At 44.0% G+C, this 21413-nt stretch overlaps 1 protein-coding gene across 5 annotated transcripts in view; it reads right to left on the bottom strand.

The window, feature by feature from the left end:
• LOC119699627 (T-cell activation Rho GTPase-activating protein-like) overlaps window positions 1–4892 on the bottom strand; it is a 64042-nt gene extending 59150 nt beyond the window's left edge. For all 5 annotated transcript variants that reach the window (XM_038133411.1, XM_038133413.1, XM_038133414.1 and 2 more), the window contains exon 1: window positions 4199–4892. The gene's annotated coding sequence lies outside the window, so the exon portion shown is untranslated. The remainder of the gene's footprint in view (window positions 1–4198) is intronic.
• Window positions 4893–21413: the final 16521 nt, after the last annotated feature.

Genomic DNA, 21413 nt, shown 5'->3' with positions numbered 1-21413 from the left:
TACCCAAGTGTAAAAGAAAAATATTATAATGGCCATTCCCAAGACACCTTTTGCAAGTGACTCTTGGTGAAAGGACACGACTGCGCTCTGCAGTCAGCCTGGCAGTCTCATTCCTTCGGCCGAGTGGGAATTATTTAAGTTTGCTCTAACTTAAAGATAGCAGTGGCAACAGAATTTACTTAGGAGCCAGACAGGCTCCTATGCCAATAAAATTGCACTGCACTGACCCAGAGAGGGCATCTTGCTAGTAGACAGATCAGTGGTTGGGCAGGTTCTGCTGCATTTCCTTCCACTTGCCCCAAAACATTTGCAAAAAGCAGCATTAGAATCGTGCAGCAGGGACAAGCTGACAAATGGGCAGGGAGCTGGGGGGTACTAAAGGGTACAAGAGTTGTGCCTGACAGGTGACAGCTGACCCTGGGCTCTCTGCTGGGTAGCAGAGGCAAGGAAATGTCCTGAGGCTGGACAAATGAGGTTACTCCAGGGTGACCAACCTTGCAAGCTGCCTGCCAAAACCCTCATATGGCCAAAGGTTAAGGAAGAAGAGAAAGCTCCAGCGTGAGTTTACCTGATCCCCATGGGCCCATGCTCTCCATGGGGCTGGGGAGCCACTTCTGCCAACATTCCTCTTCTTACAGCACAGTGCTTGTGCCTGAGGTCTCCTGGCAGATTTGACACACCAAATGAAGAGCAAAAATATAATTTACTAAAATGTAAAAATTACAAATCCAAATGAATGTATTTTCATGTATATAACTGCCCAAATGAAGGCACTGTCTACTTCTGGTTAGTGGAAAACACAGACTGACTGAAAATGTTATATATGTGCCTGTAAATCAGCACTGTCTGAAGACATATCAGTGAATAAAGATACGTCTTTCTCCTGGAAATTTTTTTTAAAAAATTAATTTTCTTTTCTTTCCTTATGCCCGTGTGGTACCACCTCTGTACCTTTGGACAATTTATCAAAGATTTCCTCTTCCAAAGAGTCTCAGCTACTGCCCCACTCCAAGAAAACATTGCTGCCCTCCAAATGCTATTGAGACACAAGCTCTCCTGCCATCCCAGTCACAGGTGACTTGCAGTCCCTACAAAAGTGCTGATGAACTGCTCCATGGGAGCACACCTAGACCCCGTGCCTGGGCTGCAGGAGCTGCCTGGCCTTGCAGACAGTACAGGGCTGCAGCAGTGTCTGTGGGAATGGACTGGATGAGCTGAAGGAAAACTAAAATGGAATCTAAGTCAGGTGTTCCTCAGGAGCTGAAACTCATAGGAATCAGGAGAGCTCTTCCCTAGTACTCTGAGAACTTTGCAGGAGCTTAAGAGGTGCCACAGCAGCGTGGGACTTGAGACTGGAAAACCCATCAACCACCACAGGGATGCAGTGCCAGTGCCCCTGACCTCTCCATTCTTTCTGTGTGGCTTCAGACTTGGGACTTTTGGACACCTACTAGCAGTCTGAGGTTCATTAAAAAGTTACTGGGAAGTACAGACAGTTGCTATGGAAGTGCAGACAATGTGGTATAATTGTATACTGAGTGGGGGGTGGGTGGAATAATTGTTCTGCAGCCCTTTTTTTGGGCTGAAGCCCAATCCCTGTTGCTGTTTCTGTGGGACTGAGCTCCTTATTCCATCCCTTCCAGGCCTATGTCCTCCAACTAAAGAATAAATTCAGTTTTACTGTCTTTATTTACAGTATATGCTAACTTACTTCTGGAGAAAAGCACTATACAAAGCCCAAGGTAGTTTCATGTTTAAGCAGCTTTTGAACAACCACTCTTCCTCATGAAACAGCTGTCTCTGAGGGGCTGCTAAAGCCACAATCAGCATGATTATGGCAGTTATGTAAAAGAAACACGGCTTCTCAGCAGGATGGGCTTGCATGGTCAGTCTCTGTAAGCAGCTGCTGTCTCCCATTCCATGTGCAGCCTCTCGCTGATCCGCCATCAATCAGCAGAGCAATGGGAACACAGGTGAGACAGACAGGAAGAGCAACAGCTCTACCTCTTGGCTTCTGCCCACATCCATCCTGAGCTGGATCCTTGTGCCTGTGGGAAGCTGTGCCTCCAACCCAAGTGCCAAACACTGCTATAAAATGCAATCCATATGGCAAGGATACTCCTCAGCAGAAACAGGTCCTCTTTTCACTTCTTCTTAGGAAATGGCCTTCCCTCAGGTAATTCCCCCTGCCTTATGACTGACACACTGGATTTCCACTATGTTTAGAAAAGCACATGAAAGTCTATAGAGGTTCTCCAGCCTTGGCAGGAAAGGAATCTTTTTCAGGAGACCTGTGCCTGAATATTGTTCAGTACCATGGGATGATTATGCTCCTTTTCTCCATGTGATGTCAGGGCACTTCCACTCCTGAGCACTAAAATTTGTCTTGTTTTTGGGGAAAAAAAACAAAACAAAAACACCTCGCAAATACTCATATGCTCAAACTGACTCTTCAACAGAAAGTGTAGGTGGCAATCCACCTCCTTCCAGCAGCAAGGCTGGAACAGGATCTCCCCATGGGCCCTCAGCCAGGCTTGGGCAGCTCAGGGCAGAGGTGGGGCGCTGGCATCGCTCAGCCCCTCACACCACTGGCACCTCATCCTTGCTGTCACCCTTCAGTGTCAGCAGGTTCACAGGGCCTGGTCCCATGCCCTAGATAATAAATACAAGCCCTTGCAGATGTGGACTGTGGAATTTGTAACTGTTTAGGCAGGTATTGCTGGTATTTTAATCACTTTCTCAAATGACCCATCTGTCTCATTCTGCCAGCACACGAGGACTGGAGCTCCACAGTTTCTTACTTCAAGTGTTTAAACAAGCAGCAAGCCTTTTGGCTTGTGGCCACCTTCAGAAATACAGATTAATAATATTTATTTATATCAAATAATTAACTAGGAAATACAGGCACGGAGCAGCGCTCAGCTTGATAATGCAGTATTATACAAACACACAGCAAAGCAACTTTCCATCCCTCAATCGAACGAACAGGCAGGAAAGAACAAGAGAGGTACAGAGCATAAAGAAAGAGCATTTCTGTGTCACAAAGATTTATTGCAAGAATTGCTGTCTATGACTTATTAGAGATTGTGGAAAAAAATCCCATGTTAAATGTAGGGATGGCTGTGCTGGGTCAGACAGCAGCACTTCAGTCCAGGACTATCTCCAAAGCAGCCAACAGTAATTGCCTAATAACAGCATGAGCACAGGGGAGGCTGCTTCCAAAAATGCTTCCGCAGGATGAGGATTTGCGCCTCAAAGAGTTCCTGAATCAGAGGTGTTTGTGCTGAACATCCCTGCGCAGATTTTTCTTCGTGATCACGCTTAATTGCTTTTTAAACTGCTTCCTGACGTTCTGTAGCAGTAACTTCCAAGATCTGTTTTGTGTGAAGAGGTACCTTCTTTTGAACCTGCCACCTCATAATTTCATTAGATGATCACTCTTCTCCCCCAGCTGCTATGCTAAGCATTTCAGTAAATACCTCTCCTTGAATCCAGTGGAAACTAAAAAAAGAGAATAAACTTCCTATTTAGAGAATTCAGCTGTATGAAATCATATATACGTGTGTGTGTGTGTGTGGTGTGTGTATAAAAATTATGTAAGATACTCTTCCCCGACAGGAAATGCATATTCTTTATTATTATCTTACTAAGGTCTCACAAAAAAAGGCAAAAAAGCCACCAAAAAACTACCCTAAACCAACCAACCAAAAAAAAACCAAAACCAACCAAACAGACAACAACAACAACAAAAAAAAACAAACCAAAGAAGCCCAAAAAACAAAAAACAAACAAAAAACAAAACAAACAAACAAAAAAACAACAAAAAAAAACCCCAAACCAAACCAAAACAAACCCAACCCCAAATCCAAACCCAGTGATCCTACAGCAGATTCCTTATCTGAGAGTAGCAAAGGACTATGTCCAAGTAGTAGGGTGAGAACAGGTGCAACAGCGCAGACCTAGCACACGTGTTGGGAGCATGTCCACAAAACCAACACAGCTCAATCAAGTAGGGACACATCTTTGAAGGGGTCCACTGCACTTACAGCCCTTGCAGTTTTGAATATAGTCAGGAAATTGGTATATTTTTAACATTTTCCTTATCATGTGTTTTTTTAAAAAGGCACACATCCTCAAATAGGAGACTATTTGCTTTCATTCTGAGTCATTCCAGTTTTCACAGTTCTGCTCTCCTTACCTCATGGTGATGGTGATGCATCCCCATCTTTCGCAGCTGGAAAGGGGATAAAAAGAAAATTCCACCTTAGGTTTTCCCGTGGGTGGGTTTGGGTTTATGCATTCATCGTGTGTGTCTGTATCAGCTGGGGAGCCCCGAGCTGTGAGCTGCAGGCAGGTCAGGCCAGCAGCATCCTACCCAGAAAGGGCCTGGCCCTTGTGCTATCTCTGCAGCCTTCTCCCGTGGCACCAGGGCTCAGACTAATGCAGGAGAGATGAAAGAGCTCGGGCCAAGGCGATAAGCTTTATCAGCCCGCTTCCTTCACTGGGAACAGGCAGTCTCAGGTCGCAAACAGATGCTGTTTTAAAAGCACACCCAGGACACGGCTGCCAGGACAGGTTTGGGTTTTTCACGACGGCGTGGCACCGGCTCCGCTCGGTTACTGTAGAGGCAGGCGAAGCGCACGCTTTGAAGGGAGGAACGAACCGAGACCTGCAGGAAGAGTCAGCGAGTCCTTGAGGGAGGACAAAGTGACAAAGCCAGGCACCAAGGGCCCCGAGGGCGCCACACCCTGCCCCGGGGCTTCTCCCGCGGGCCGGCACCGCGCCCAGCCGGCCGCTCGGGGCGTGGGTGAGCCGCGGCGAGGGGAGGGCCGGGCGGTGGCGGCGGGGCCCGGGGCGGCGGCCCCCGCGCTCCGGCACCGCCACACCTGGGCCGGGGCTGGGCGGGCGGCGCCATTTATAGCGCGCTATTTCGGGCGCGCGGGGCCATTGGGCGCCGCCGCGTGACGGCACCGCCGCGCCCGGGGCAAAGTCCCGCCGCTGCCGCCGCTCCCGCCGCCGGGGGGGCACGGGCGGCGCCCCGCGGGCTCTGTGCGCATGCCCGGGCACCGGCACCGGGCCGGGGGCTGCTCCGAGCAGCCCCGAGGGGTTCCGTGCCGCCTCCTGCCCCCCTGGAGCGGGGGACACGCGGCGCGTCCCTGCCCGAGCCCCTCTGCCGCCTCCGGGCGCTGGCGCTGCCCGCTGAGGATGGCGCGGCTGGGGGAGCTCCCGCCCGCTGCTGCTGGGGAGGGGAGCAGCGCCCGAGGGTGGGATTGGCAGGGGCGGGCAGACAGGGTGCCGGGGGCGCGCTTCAGGCCGTGCATCCTCAGCCGGACCTGCAGGGCGGGAGAACATCGGCAGTCGCTTGTCCCTGTGCCGGGCAGCGCAGCGATGGACGGCTGGCAGGGGCTGCTGGGCTCAGGTTGGGTGTGATGGGAGCTGGGTGCGAGTGAGCGTGACACCAGGCACAGCTGCCTTTGGTGTTGGTCTAGCTGTGAAAGTGTGCTGTGGCACCTGGGTACCCCTGACAGCAGCAAAAGGAACGGGCAGGAGCGGCCAGGTTGGGTCCGTCTCTACAGGCTGCCTTCACAGAATCAACTGAATTGGAAAAGACCTCTGAGGTCATTGAGCACAGCCTATGACCAAGCACCACCTTGTCAACTAGACCCTGGCACTAAGTGCCACATCCAGTCTTTCCCTAAAACGCCTCCAGGGATGATGACTCCACCAATCTCGCTGGGCAGCCTGTTCCAGTGTCTAATCACCCGTTCTGTGAAGAAATTGCTCCTAATGTCCATCCTAAACCTCCTCTGGCACAGTTTAGGACTATGTCCTCTTGTCCTGTCACTAGGGTCTGGGAGAAGAGACCAGCCCTCACCTGGCTACAACCTGCTTTCAGGGAATCATAATGAGCGATAAGACCTCCTCTGAGCCTCATCTTCTTCAGGCTAAACAACCCCACCTCCCTCAGCCATTCCTCATAGGACCTGTGTTGCAGACCCTTCACCAACTTCATTGCCCTTTTCTGTACATTAAAATACTTTAATTCAGTTTTGCTGATTTGGAGCTCGAGATAGGAGCATCCTCACATCCCAAGTCCTCCATGGCACAGAGGATGGCACAGAGTCTGATGGCTCAGGTCACTGCAGAACTTTATTTTTTTTTTTATATATATAGCGAGCGTGCTTTGTAAACATTTAACAAATGGGCTGAATGTTACCAGGACGCAGTGCCATTCAAAAATAGCCGCCAGAACACCTCGCCCATAAAGCCATGCATGAGTTTCATGCTCCATTTATAGAGATAGTGTGTGATGATGTGTGGGATATATGTTTTTTGGCAGCTGCAGTCCCTCAGGTCTCCAGGCCTGGTGGATACGTCAGTGCACGTGTGAGAGGAGGGGCAGAAAAACTGCATGGGGAAAGGTGAAAGAGCAGACTGTCATTTCATGCGGTTGAAGAGCTCCACAGTAAGTAGTGTCAAGATCCAGCTGCCCAGTATTGTTACACAAATGTGGAAGTTTCTCCAGTCCACCAAACTGTTCAGCTAAGACAGCACTCCAGGAAAGGTGCAATCATTGGCTTGGCAAGTGTAGCATGGGATGGAACAAGCTGTGCAAATTGCCTTCCTTCAGTCTTACAGGAGTCATCATCCCTGAAGTTCTTGGATGTAACTCTCAAGAGAATGTAGAAATCAAGCCAGATGGAGCTGGGTGTCCTAAATCCCCAGTTTTCTACAGCCAGTAGAAAAAAATGCTCCCAGCATCTTCTTGGAGCAGTACAGGTTGGAAAAGCAGCAACATATTGGCATAGCCCTGGAATAGTCATTTGTGTAAGCCCTTCATCACCCACGGGACTCTGTCTGCACAGGCAAGATCTGTGTTAATTTGGAGCCTGAGCCAAAAGACTCCTGGGCAGTTTCTGCCAGATCATGGGTCTATCACACGCTAACCACGCAGACAGGGAATGACATTTTACATTCCTTGTCTGCTAGCAGCTATAGTAAATAATCAATTAGTTGCACTTTGAACAATTTGGTTCACACCTTTTCCTGACTTTGACTACATTTCTGGCAAGTAGAGTGCAATACATAAACTTTGCTGAATCTGTTTCTGTTTGTCCATGTCCTGTTGTAGGGTTTCAGAACCCATTTATGTTATGGTTTTAAAGTTATTTTCAGGTGTACTGAATTGTTTAAACTAAAGATTACGCTACTGTTTGCCTGGCAGTGCTTTGTAATGCCTAAAGAGCAATCTTGGCTATGTCTTTTGTCCGTATATTTAGAAGCGTATCATTCTCGTACAGGCACAAATTATGTGTATTTGTTCTACATATGAAGCACTGTTGAAAAAAAGAGAAATGCATTCCTCTCAACAGCTGCTGCTCATTAATTCATTAAAAGAAAATCTACTTCCAAAAAGCTGTTCACTCAGGAATTAACACGTACTATTCTAGAAGTGTTCCCAAGCTGCCATATCAGGACCACTATGGAGCCATATACAACAGTGTACCATAGAATTACACATTTCACAAAGTTGGGCACTTCCACCACTGTTACCATATCTAGAAATTGAAACTGGGGAATTTCTTCATGCTCACATTCAGAGCTTGATTACAAGTCCATTGTAGTCTATGAGAGTCTTTTCAGAGCCCACTGCTAAGTTGTCTTTACTGGGGAAAAAGCTTAGAAGGGAGCAGAAATTTAAGTTTGCATGTTTAGTAGAGATCTACCTCATATCTGGTTAGCTCTGCCCTTGTCCATGTGTCTTCAGTTGTTTTATCCAAACAAAAATAAAACTAGATTCCAGTTTTATAATGGTCTTTTAATGACACTTTACAATGATTGGAAAGTCAAGGTTCACTGGCATCACAATTTCAGTATTGTTCCTCAAAGAGCATTTTGGAAAGATCCGCACTTCCCAAATGCTTCAATTTAACAAAGTTTAAGAAGAAATTCAAGATTGTATTATCAACTTATAAATCCATCTGTCAACTAAGATCTAACAAAAGCTTATGTTTGGATGCGAAGATTTTATTGCCTTTGAGCTAACAGTATCAACTGCCTGATAAGCAGAGCATTTCTGCTAATATTTGGAGAATAAACCTTGACTGCTGGGCTTATTTCCTATCACTGAAGCAAAGGGAAGGATTCTTGAAGCTCCCATTGACTTAACTGGGAATTAAATCAGAACCTGTGCCAAAAGTAAAATGCCAGTAGTTCTGCAACATTAAAATAGTAAAACTGCATTGTTAGTGGAGATGTTGATTTGTGTGAGTTTTATCACTTAAACATAGTAATTGTAGGTTACTGGGACAAGCAGTTTTGCCACCGCCACAAATCAAAGGTAGCATCAGGGAATGTCAGTGAGGTTTTGTGCTCACTGAATCTCGTCTACTGTGGGGGGAAAGGCTGAGTAGTACTTAATGATTAGATAGATCCAGTTTCTGCCTTGCCAGTGTCTTGGTCAGCAGTGTAGTGCACAGCACGCAATTTTCTGAGACTCCAGAATGACAAAGAATGAACTGTAACAAAAAAGGAACAGCATGTGATGGAGGGAAGTTTGGAAATTATGTTATAGTCATGAAAGGAGCTAATTTTATATTACAGTTGTTAACACGATGCCATGATCAATTGCACAAAGTCAGATTCTACCTGCCCCATTTATAAAAAATTGGTAATGCACAGGGAAGGGCAGACTGAGGAGTAGTATGTGCCTTTGCATTCAGAAGGCTCTTTTAAAAGACTAATGTAAAGGGGTGCTTCAATAAAATTAATTTGCTATATGCAGAAAAGTTCTTACCAGGCTGACCAAATTCTTGTCAGCCTAATGAGAGGCCAAAAATATGTTTGCAAAGCCTGTCTTGTTGCAAATCTTGTTGCACAGAAAAATAATTGCAACTTTTGTTGTGAAAACGTGAGCTCCAGCATTCAGGGAAACAGTGCACCATTTTGCAGAATGGAACACGAGGTCATTTTGGGTGCATGCTCATTAAGGAAAGGAATTGCACTGGAATGTAGGAGGGTTGAGAGTAAGAATTCGAAGCTCCTATGTCTGCAAGAAAACAGGGCAGTATGTATGCCACGGTGACTTCTGATGTACAGACACCATACTGAAATTCTAAAAATGTTAAGGATGTAAATTAGCTGTACTGAAGATCACAGTCACTATAAGTTGTCCATCAGCTCTCCCTGAACTCATTAGTCAACTATTATCCTTGAGCATGTACAGGAATGCCTGCTGGGCCTGGGCTTTACTCAGGCTCCAGTTCAGCAAGACTTTTAAAGGACATGCACAGGGTCAAACAAGTCTTGTCATTTCACTGAATCCTGGAGAATACCAGCAAGACTGAAGTCAGTAACCTCACAGTGAGGTACAACAACCTCGCCACTGGGTCCCAGAGACAGTTTAGATATGCACGTTAAGGCATGGAACGCTGCAAATCAAAGGAGGATCCTGACAGTGTGAGTAAGTTCCATTCGCTGCTCAGCAGTGAAGGTGCACTGTGAGAAACAGCATTACATCTGTCAAGAAAGAAACAATTGAATAATGACGTTTGAAACCTGAACTGTGATTTGAGGGATGAAAAATAGAGCCATCTAGATGGCCTTCTCATACAGAGGTAGTTGTAACAGGACAGCACCGGGGTTGTAGAATTATTTATTTATGAATACTTCTAACTTTGAAGAGTATTTTAAGGCATTTGTAAGAAACCACCCTGATGATGGGAAGTAATGATTGTCCCTTGGGCTTCCTTTCTCACCTCATCTGTTCAAGTACCCATCCTGGGCCTGACCCTGACTGAATGAAGTCCGTGAGTGTTTGGGGTAAGACCAGGGTCTCTCTAATGCTGTATTCAAGCTGCACAGAGCGGAAGTGCTGTGGAACTAAGACAAACATTGAATTTTAAAGAGCTGGGGTAATTTTCACTTCCTCAATCTTTTAAATTAGTAACATTGATTTATTTTTACACTGTTGCAGGCTGGTATCGGTGTAGTCTGGGGCTGGACTGAAAGTGCTTGATTTTCTCTAAAGTGTTGTATTTGCTCACCTGAATGTGCCACTACTCCCACAGAAATGCAGTACTCAATGCATCTCAAGTGTTTACACAACACTGTCGTAAAGCAGACAGTAAATTACTTCCTTTATGGATAGATCTGTGGGTACATTCTGCTCACTGCTGTATTAACTGAATATTAATGATTAATGAAAAAAAAAACATGAAAAATAGTTAAACTGACTTGTTGTACTTTTAGGATAATATAAAGTTTACTGACTGCTGTAGCAAGCCCTTTGCATCTTGCATGTACTGCCCTGTACACTATGCTCTAGTGAGGGCCCTGGCAGAACCTACAGCAGCCTGTTTCTAGCCCAGAAGACCTGGAGCCAGCCTGAGAGTTCTTACATTACATATCAGATTAAAAGGAATCTGTAATTTTAAAGACTTTCTCTTCTGTCTCTGTCTGGGACAAAAAACAGGCATAGGCATTTAGTTTGAGTTGAAGACAAACGACTGTACTGACCAAGACCATTTCAATTTTCCCCGATTACCTCAGATTTTTATAATTGCTGAACAACGAATTTGTTCCATTCATGCCATCACAAGTTTTCTAAGAAACACAGAACTCACCTCTTCCACCTCTACTCATGTTTAAATAAGATTGCATAAGAAATCAGGTAATAGCACCATGACTAAAAGTAGGAGAATCAGGCTGGTAACAGATGACTGGCACAGACATGGAGTCTTAATCTGGTGTTTGATAAAGCCTATAAACAGCTGGATTGCTGTGATCCTGTGATTGGGTTGACAGAACCTGCCTGGTTCTGTCCTCACACAAGTGCAAAATAATTTCTAACTTTGTCCCTGCGCACTTCATGCAGGTCTTTGGATTATACTTAAACCATGAACACAGTTCAATGTTATCATTTCACATTAACAAGGGTTGGCTGAGAGGCTAATCTAAAGTAACCAATTAAGAATTACCATGGAAGCCTGTCACAGTGAAGTCATGGAATTTTCTCCACTAAACCTCTTGGTTACAGGCCTGGTCCCACTGTTTTGACTGAAGGGCTCTGGCAGGATTGCAAGCTTGAGTCCTGTGAGAAGGGGCTCACTTACAGCCATCACTCGCTTGCATTGAAACAACCTCCAGCTTTCATTCTCTTCCCCACAAGCAGGGTTTCACTGCAGCTGAGTTTACCATAAAAGGGTTATACAGAATTAATTATGTGTCTAAAATTATTCAGTTACCTTTTTCCTAATATTTTTCCTGATATTCTGTGATAGCTTATAGGATGGAAGTTTGAATCCATCGGGGTACTGGATACATTTCTTCTCAAGGGAGAAATAAGCAAGTTACCAAAAAGAGCAAGAAAATAACTTAAATCCACATTTAAATCTTGCCTGTACTTCTCAATGGGAGTTTTACTGCTTGGATTTTTTTTAAGGATAGTCATTACAAAACGAATCTTTTAACCCCGTGCAGTATCTGCGATCATTTTCCCATGCAATAGCAATTTAAACAAAATTATTTTGACTAAAGTTAAAAAACACAATCTCAGAAATTTACAGCCACAATAAGAACCAGTGGTTAGAGATTTTAGAAGCAGCAGAGATTATTTTGATTATCTGCCTTGTCTAACATGAAACTCAAGTTGTCAGTTAGGAATTCCAGTAACTTTTGTTTAGGACTTTGTTTGAGTTAGATTGTCCTGCTGAAATTTAACACCTGCGAAAGCAAACAAACGGTTTTTTTAGTTTCTATTTAAGCCATTATTTACTCACCATTGATGTGTGGTGGCATTTGAAACACAATACTTAATTGCTACTTGAAGCACAGAAAAAGACATCATTTCAAATACTACACATTGGAAACCATGGGGAAAATGGTAGCCACAATCTTACTTGAAACAACACCACTACTTTGAATGTCCTTAGCACTGCACTAAACTATATTTTTGCACACTGCATGTTAAGGCAATTTCTGTAAAGAGGGGTTGGTTTTTTGCTTTAACATTCCTTTTTTTTTTTTTTTTTAACTAAGGGTGCAGACTGAACTCTGAGACAAGAAAGAACATTGTGCAATACTCTGTGCTGTTATCTAAAGAATATTGTTTCTTATCTCTCTGGATTTGTACAGCACAGCATGGCTAAACTTTAGTGATGAGTGAGCAGTTATTTCAGGCGACAGGGGTGGAGGGCATTTAGAGGAATGCAGGGAAGGAGTACATTTAGATATCTGGAAAGATAATACATTAGAAGATTATTCCTTGCTGTTAGATTTCTTGCTTGTGGAATCAGGAGAGTTCCCATAACTTCAAACACAAAGGGAAAAAATTGTGTGTTGTTAGAGATGATTGCACTTGAAGAGAAATAAAGTGTGTGAAGTGCTTTCATTAGTCCTGTCCACGTTACTTTCTGGGAGCATCTTAGGTGCAGTTCTCCAGGAGGTCCCTGAACCCTCCCAGGCACATCTTCTCTACAGAGAGTCGCCACCTGTGAGACCAGTGTCTTGCTTTGCCAGTGTGTCCAGCTGTTACTCCACCCTGTGAATCAGCTGTACATGCACACCCTGTTTTGCTGTCATCTCTAAGGCCCTTTTGGTGTTTTCCTGCCTCACCATGTCAAACAGGTAAAGGGAATTTAGGCCAGTGGCCAGAACTCTCAGTTTTCCCATTCTGTGCTGCTGTCTTGCCTGCCAGAGCAGCCATGCAGGGCTGGGCAGGGAAACCACCCCGCAGGTCTGGACTGCCATGCTGACATGGAGACAGCTGAGCCCTTCTTGCAGGCTTTTGCAAACGGGGCTCAAAGACCACATTCCCTATGGGTGGCAGCACATTCCCTATGGGTGGCTTGCATCCCTCCATCCAGAGCACTCAGACACTCTGAAATGAGTGTGTCCTGGGCTCTTCAACACTCTGGGTCACAAACAGGACTTGATACCTGGCACGGCCCCAATGTGCTCATTGAGCAGCCCGAGTGCTCACAGCAATGGCCCTACATCGGAATGCTGCAAAAGGAGGCCATAGCTTGATGCTGTACTTCCCCCTCCCTCTACATCTGCCATGGCAGGCAGAACACAGCCAGGGAGAACAACAAAGGACAACCCACTTTCTCACAGGAAAATGTCACACACAACAGCATAGCATGCCTTAGGTACAATACGGTTCATCCAGGACTACAAGGTGTTCCCAGCTCTTGTGCTTCTGGTCTCACTCAGGAACAAACTGGGCCTGGCTTTGGAGATGATCCAAGGTACAACATTGAAGCATTCTAATGGATATATGTTTGTACTGAATTACCCAAAGCAAAGTCCATAAGGCCAAAAAGCAAGGTCCCTAAGGCCAAAGAGCATGGGTAGGAAAACCAGACAGTCTTCTTGGATACTGAAACTCTACTTCATTTCTGATTGCTGCAACAACGTTTTTACCGTTCCAAGATAATTAAACATACTGAACAATTAGCTCATGAAGCACCAGCTCTGAGGTCACCTAATCCTCACGCTCAACTGATACCAGGTGGAGGGACACAACACCCTACTTCTGGAGTCCAGCAGCACCTCACCCTTCTCCTCCCACACTGGAAGCACTTGAAGGTAAAAACACTCCAAAAGGCTCCAAAGGTGCTGCTGGCGAATGCTGAGACATCACAAAAATGAAACCATAGCACAGAAGGTGTTCATAAGGTTACATATGACAGATTTTTCCCCTCTCATCTTGACATTTCTCTTTTTATTAATAGAGACCAAAGAATTAATCATGCCACCCGTACAAGATAACCAGCTTATTAAATAAATGAACTGCTAAGCTGTGTTCTTCATAGGAACAAATCAAGTCTGTTTGACATCCTGGTTACATCTGAGGCAGCATGTCAGCTTTATTTTGAAGGCTTGAGTGCTACTCAGTAAACACCCAGGTCCTGAGTTACCTGCTGTAAACAGGTGAAATTCACCCAGTATTTTAAGGGAGGCACACTGATATTTTCCAAAGTGTTTTGGTGAGTTGCTAGCCAACATGCTACAAGACTTGTTGTTTATCTTTTGTGTCATGCGTCAGAGGTAATTACTTCACAGGGTAGGTGTGTCATTGGGAAGCACTGAAAACTCCCTTTGTTTCAGGTTACCTGCATGCCTCAGTGTGGCAGGTGAACAGTAATCAACCCGATCCCCTTCTCCTCCAGCAAGGCCTCACAGAAGTTATTTGGTTTGCTAGCCTCTTTGTTTCTGAGTTACTGCCTTTAAGGCAGCTGGGGCTGATTAGATAAGGTGACTGTGTATCTGCAGCCTTGACATAAAATGGATTTAGTTTGCCCTCAGTCTTTAGCAGGGTGGTTGAAAACCAATTAAGGATATATGTAGCCATTTGTAAATTGTATATGAGCTGTTTGCTATGAAACACAAATATTTTTTTCTCATGAATGAATATTTAATTGAGGTACAGTTCCAGGTAAGCCCTTGCAAACTATCAGAGTTAAAATTCAGGTCTGGTGAAAGTAGGCAGTGTTCTACTTTGTTTAGAAATGTCACCCTGCTTGTACCTCCCTTGTACTTGGTCTTACGTCTTCATCAGTGCCCGCCTGTTTTCAGCATTATTGTTATCACAGAGCAAACAGAGGATTTCCCAAGAGACAGGTGGATACTTGTACTTCAGACTCCAGCTTGGTGTCTTACTCATGATACACTGAGGTCAAAACTACTCTCCTTTATCTGTGTGAAGAATCTCCATTAGTATATTCTCTCCTTACTCAGTGCTGAGAGCTCCCTGTGCAGCCTGCACTGCTGTTGAGAAGCTACGGTCTGAGGGGAGAACAAATTTCATTTCCTAATGGCATTTGGAAATGTTCATGTCTGCAGCAGATGCAAGTGATGCAGAGCAGGAGAGAGAATGTATGGACCAGTAATAAACTGCATCCCCAATATTGCATATTTTCTGTTTCTCTTGCTATTAGATGCAGTCTTTCACCAGTCTTACACTGCAAAAGGTTCACTAGTCTTGCACTACAAAATAAACCTGATGTTCAAAGGGAGAGAGCCTTGTTGCATAGAGCACTTAAATCAGGCTAGGCAAAATATGACAAGATATCTGAAAGAGCTAGTCCTGAATGGCAAAATAGGCTACAGTGACATTTGGGACTTCTGAATTTTTTACTAACCTTTGCATCATTTTTTTTTTCTGTTTCAATTAGAGAAAAATATGAGAAAATGGTCTGGCACCAAATTGCACAGTAATGTCCAGCTTATATTACTGACTTAACCAAGGCAAGATCCATGCTAGATGTTTTCTTTTTGTTGGGTATTTAACTGTGAATTGCCTTATAGATAATGCAGCTTCTGAAATTGAATGAGAAATACAAGTACCAGTCAATGCAAACAACTTTCAAAGCTTACACTGAAAGAGCACTTGGCTCTGGAGAGAGCTGATCAGGAGGTAGAATCACTGCCATTCAGTCTTGAGACTGGGGTTAAAGGCCTTTCTGATGTTACACACTGGATTTGAGAAACACCAGGTGAAACTCAAGAGCTTAGTTTATGCTGAAAGTCAAACAATGTGACTTTAAAACCGATCTTAAAAGGTATGAGTCAGTATCATATCGCAGGAAAAGAAAAGGTACCCTGTCTATAAATTGTACATTGAACTTTGCACTCCTAGCCCTGAAATTCTGAGTTTGGGCACTCTTGGTTAATTTAAAATAGCTTATTACTTGTGGTTTTGAACTCTTACATCCTCATTCCAACAGTCAGAGCAATACAAATGCCAGCAATATATGTAATTATAAAACAACTTGGAGTAAAAATAACAACTGTACATAGACTGTGAACTATTCTTCCCTCTATCAACCAGTGGGCATTTGTTTTGCCTCCACCTTCCTTACCACTCTCACCTGCTCTAAACACAGATCTGTGCTGTCTACGAAGCACATGAACTAAGTTAGTTAATGTTATTTGACATGCAGTTTTTGTCAGCACCATCTTAACATATCTCTACTTTGATGTTGAAAAGCAAAACGAAAAAAACCCAACAAAACCAACCACCAGCAAAAAAAAAAAAACAAAACAAAACAAACCAACCAACCAAACAAACAAAAAAACCCCCAAAAAACCAAAAAGCCACTAAAAGAGCTGGTCCTGTAGAAAGTGCTTGGATGTGCAGGGGGTATTTGCAGTATATGGCACTCAGCTCTGCTTTTAATCAGATTTCAAATAGAAAGCACAAAGGAAGATATCAAGGTGAAATAGAGATTACTTAACCAGGGGAACTCCCTTCCTCTTTCCTTTCTTATCATAAGCATTAAGATCATAATTTCATTTTAAGACGTAAAAGCTGTGTTGGCCCTGGTTTCCATTTGCTTTGAGCCTTGGACAAACATGGCTGGATTTACACATGTGGTATAATCTCTACAAATTCAGATGTCATGAACTTCATTCGTCATTTCACACATTTTTAAACAATGGTTTGTGACATGATTGTTCTCATTCAATAGATTCAGAAAACTCTCAGTGCTTTTTCTATTTGTTTATTTGTTGGTAAATCAATAATTCATTGTGGATTTCAGTTACAAATATGATTACCATAGACTTTCCTTCCCTGGTCACTTTCATGTTTAAACCTGCCTTTACTTTGATTAATATTTTATCTGTATTTTGCCTACCACTAAGTCTTGCCTTCCCCATCCATTGTAAATAATTTCTCAGTCTCAGTGTACACAAAATGTAAATGCCAAATTATATTTTGTTTCAGTTGAAAAGAAGATTTTATTGCACACTTTGCATCACTCTCTGTGAAAATTTCCTGTGGAAGAAGAATGTGTTACCAGAGAGGTTACTAAGACAACTCTTAAGGGAACTGAAAGCAAACTGTGTTTGGCGCTTCTTAAAACTTATTGAGAAGAAACATAATCTCCCGTTAAGCTTTTCTCTCCTTTTATTATGGGTAAGAACAAACCAGATAAAAGTCTGAAGTCTTGTCTGATTATTTTTCCTTCTTACATTTTAAAATAATCCTTCATAAACTTCATCATATATACTTTTCTCCTTGTAGAACTCCATGATGGTCAATCAAAGAGTCAAATAATCCCAAGGACTACTTGGGGGTGCTGCTGGAAGACAAATTGATGATTAGGATCATCAATTAGGAAGGCAAAGATAAGGATGTCCCAGCATGGAATCACTGGATCATTGAATGAGGTTTATTTCCAGGCCTGAGTGCGCCTAACCTCTTGTTGGTGCAGGAAAAAAACCCCGATCTATGCTTACTGGAAAAAAAAAATTGCAAAACAACAAACAACTGAACCTGGCAACAGCAGCTTTTCATGCAGGAACAACAAGCAACTGAACTTGGCAGCAGCTTCTTGTAGGAACAAGCAAAAATGAGGCACAAGCCTTGCGCTCTTTTACACCATTTATCCCCTTCATAAGAAACCCAGAGAATGTCTCAAGAGGCTTTGCCAATAGATGCTGGTCCACTGTGACCTCATTCTGTCAGGTTTTCAGTAAGCTCAGTGTGGGTAGTGGGGAAGTAGCTCTCAGTGCAGAACTACAACTCACCATCTCCTTGGTCACTCTTCCTGAAGTCTGACATTTCAGTCATTATAATGCCAAAATTTCAGAATGTGCAATGGGTAATAAGCTGCTTATTCAGTTATGCACAATGAAAAAGAAACTACTGTCAGTAATCCCATGTAGTTCTTTTTCCTTTTACAGCTCTTCCAGTTCACAAAGAAAATCAAGGACTCTTGACTGTCTTACATGACAGCAAATCTCCTTAAATCCATATATGTCTCAGAATGTGGCATCCTTTCCATTAACTACTCTAATGAATGTCCTTTCTTCTATCTGCTATACGAAATGCATAGTCTGTGAGCTGTCAAGAGGACAGAGTTAGCTACTATAGGTTTTGTTAGTAAAAAATCTGCAAACAAACCAGCAGAGAATCTGCAAAATTCCTCCAGCTATGCCTTGCCTAACCTGGATGAAGCTTTATATTCAGAGAAAGAGGGAGTTTAGGTCTGTCTGTTCTTGAGACTACTGATTCTGCATGAGCAACAAAGAATGATGGATTTAGGGTACAAGATTCCATGTTTCCCAGTTCCAGGATGATCTGACTTAGGAAGTTTTATGTTGACTAAAAATTGGCTGGCATGAAGCCTGTTAAGCAAATGCCCTTTTCTAGCAATAGGACTCGCTTAAGCAAACCCAGGCAAGTACTTGGAATTCATAAATGATCCACATCAAATTTAAATGTTATTACAGCTTAAAGTATAACAGGAAAATCAAATTGGTCTTCTCTCTAAAAGAGGGAAGGTAGGCTTGATGAGGATGACACAGTCTGGTTAGGGGTCAGTAAGTCACAGGAACTGTTACAGGGAAGAAGACAGAAACTGGGTTCTGCTACTGACCTGCTGAGCAATCGGGATTCTTTCGTCACCTCCCCTGCCTTATTAATTCCGGTAAATGGTTGGTAATGCTATCCTCTTAATAAAGCAGGTTAAGAGTAAGTGCTGGATCAGAGCAGATCTTAATCCTGTGACTTAAAGGCTTCATTTTGATTTGGGTCTTATGCTTGATGGTGAGGTCTGACTGAAGATGATGTGGTTAGGGTGGCCATAAAAATTCTCTGTTGCTTAGCTAATGCCTAAATCTAGAAGTAACCAAGTTCCATAGAGTTTTAATGTAGAATTTTCCCCATATTGCATATTTGTATCTGTTTTTTCTGTATTTTTACTTCTGCCCCAGGATGTCTTGATGTGGGTTGACTGTTTTGTGCCCATTTCATGCCTTCTCCAGTATTCCCTTACACACACTCCAAAGGGAATCCAGTCTCTAAGCATTCTTAGACAAGCTTATTAGTATTATACACTATGTCCATACTCTCAAAATTCAATATGCTGATTTTCAGGGCACTCTCAGGAAATCCAGAGAACTGAGGGCTTTTACCCCCACTCTGAAGCAGAGGGAAACTGGTTTGTGTCTGGAAAGGATGAGAAGACTTCAGTATAAAGGGGAAGAAGGGGCTTGCATTATATATGTTCCCATCCTTCTAGGGGGAGGTGGGGAGAGAAATAAAAAGGAAGCAGCTGAGTGACCCAGCTGTAGAAAAGAGTTTCATGCTGTCACAAAGACACCTACCTAGCCAAGTCTTCAATAAGGTACGAAGCTCTGCAGGCAAGAGGGTATGAAAACACACCTAGCACGAGGCAAAAGCCCAGGAAGGAAGCAAAGGGTGTCTAACACACACTCCAAGCTGGCAATTGGGCTGGCTCCTTCCACTGAGGACAATTCTTCCTGTGTAAGCTCAGTATGTTCACGGTGGCTGGTTTTGGGTGGAGTGGTATTGGGCAAGCTGGTAGTTATGGATGCCATTGAGGTATCTACCTTTCCCCATGTATTGCAGGTGACTGTGGGAGAATGGCACAAGTTCATGTGCTGTGGCAAACAGGAACCTAGAGATTGTATGTTGCCACACTTAATTATTAGTCACCTAAATTCCTTTTGCCCCTAGGTTTGTGTATTTAGGAAGCAATGGTGAGTGTTAGAAAAAAACGAAACCAAACCAACAAAAACCCAACAAAAACAGGAGTTTAAGCTTGGATATGTAAATAACATAAGGAAACAAGTACTTACCTGAATAGGTATGATGTATTAAATGAAATATCTCTCTGACATGGAGTTTCTTCAACATGAAGCCCCAGGGTGATGGTCTCTGAGCCCATGTTGAGCTATGGACAGGAAAGGATTTTGGGAATGAAAATCTCCCAGAATGGAAATGGGTTTCCCATTAGATCCATGCAATGCTTTGTTTCAAGGGGATGCGGACATACACACTTGTTTTGACTTTTCTGTTTCCAGTCACAGCCAAAACCTGGATTTTAAGACTATGGCATGAAAATATCTAATCGCTATCCTTTTCCCTCCCCCCCAAAATATCTAAGAATGTCACTTAGGGCTCTGAGTGAGAGCTGCAGAAGCTGGGTTCTTACAGCACTTCTTACTTGGAACAGTTGTTCCTCCTGCTTGGCATCCTACCCAAAACACTGTGATAATTTGGTCTGGTTCATTTCCAGTGTCATCCTGCTGAATAAAGCATGAATCCCACCATAAACTTATTGCTTAACAGAAGAGCATAGAAAGTGCCTTCACAAATCATATATTTGTTAAATTAACCCAATCCAACAGAGTGTTGGCATATTTTGTTAAATTAACCTGACCCAAGTAAATCTCAGTGGAATTGTTTCAACTGGAAAAGGAGGCCATATCTGTTTCCCAAGGATGTTTGATCCCATGGCCCTTTTCTTGGAAGCTGTTCAGCTTAGACTATTTTTTCTCACCTGCTGTTGCAAGCTGCCACCCCCATGGCTCTGTTTTGATGGTAAAGCCGCCTCTAATCTCTGAGGATCATGCAACAGGAAAGGAATATTACCATGAATTCTCTCAGCCTCCAGCTCGCTTCCCCTCCCCTTTCTTTCACAGACCTGACACAGTAATGATTATTTTATTTTAATGTGGCACAACCAAGTGCTGCTTGGTGGATTCTGTGGGGGAAGACACCATTTGGAACTCTGCCAAAGCAAGATTTGTATTGTTTGGGCTATCCTTTTTGTCACCATCTCTTGTTATTTCCCAGGCTCTCTCCTGCCCTATATATTTCCCATGTAGCGGATGTTATTCTCCTTGTTCTGTGCCTCCCTGTTCCCATCCTATGTCCTATTCCAAACAGACAGTGGTTGAAGTGGGGTGTTGCAGACAGCGGCTTGGGGACAGGCTGCACAATTTTCTCAATCTCACAGCTCAACTATGTGCCATTGCTGGCGCAGTGGAAGAGCTGTGTCCTACAGGCTGTTCGTTGCCCATGACTATGTAAATCAATGTGCTCTTGTGACCGGCCAAGCAAGGAGATGCAGTGGGAGGCCAGCAGCTGCTGGCAGACACTATCCACAGAAGTGCATTACACTCATGGGTGAGGAGGGAAAAGGAACAAGGGGCAGAGACACAAACTCAGTTATCAGTGTATTTTTTGTTACGCTACTTGCATGAACTTTTTTGGGCTTTACGAATAGCCAGAACCACTGAAGTATACGCTATACTTTCTGAGCTTAGATGGATTTTCAAAGTTTTCTCTTTTGCTGACATTGCTGAAAATATGCTTTACTACACAAAGCAAGCCTGTGTTTTGTTAAGCAATCATATTTTCTGACCTCACACTTCAAGAAACACAGCAACTATTACAGGCCATCCCTAAGGCATCCCCTCTGTGCCGGACGCTTTCCCCGTGCCATCCAGCAGCTTGGGAAGCGCCGACCCCGGCGCGGCCCCGGCAGGTGCAGGGCAGGGCAAGGCAGGGTAGGACAGCACAGGGCAGAGCGGGGCAGAGCGGGGCAGTGCAGGGCGGCGGGGCCGGGGCTCTCCGGCGGGGCCGGGGCCGT

The sequence above is a fragment of the Motacilla alba genome, chromosome 3, assembly GCF_015832195.1.
Source record: "Motacilla alba alba isolate MOTALB_02 chromosome 3, Motacilla_alba_V1.0_pri, whole genome shotgun sequence".
NCBI lineage: Eukaryota > Metazoa > Chordata > Aves > Passeriformes > Motacillidae > Motacilla > Motacilla alba.
This window is presented reverse-complemented; position numbering and strand designations above follow the sequence as displayed.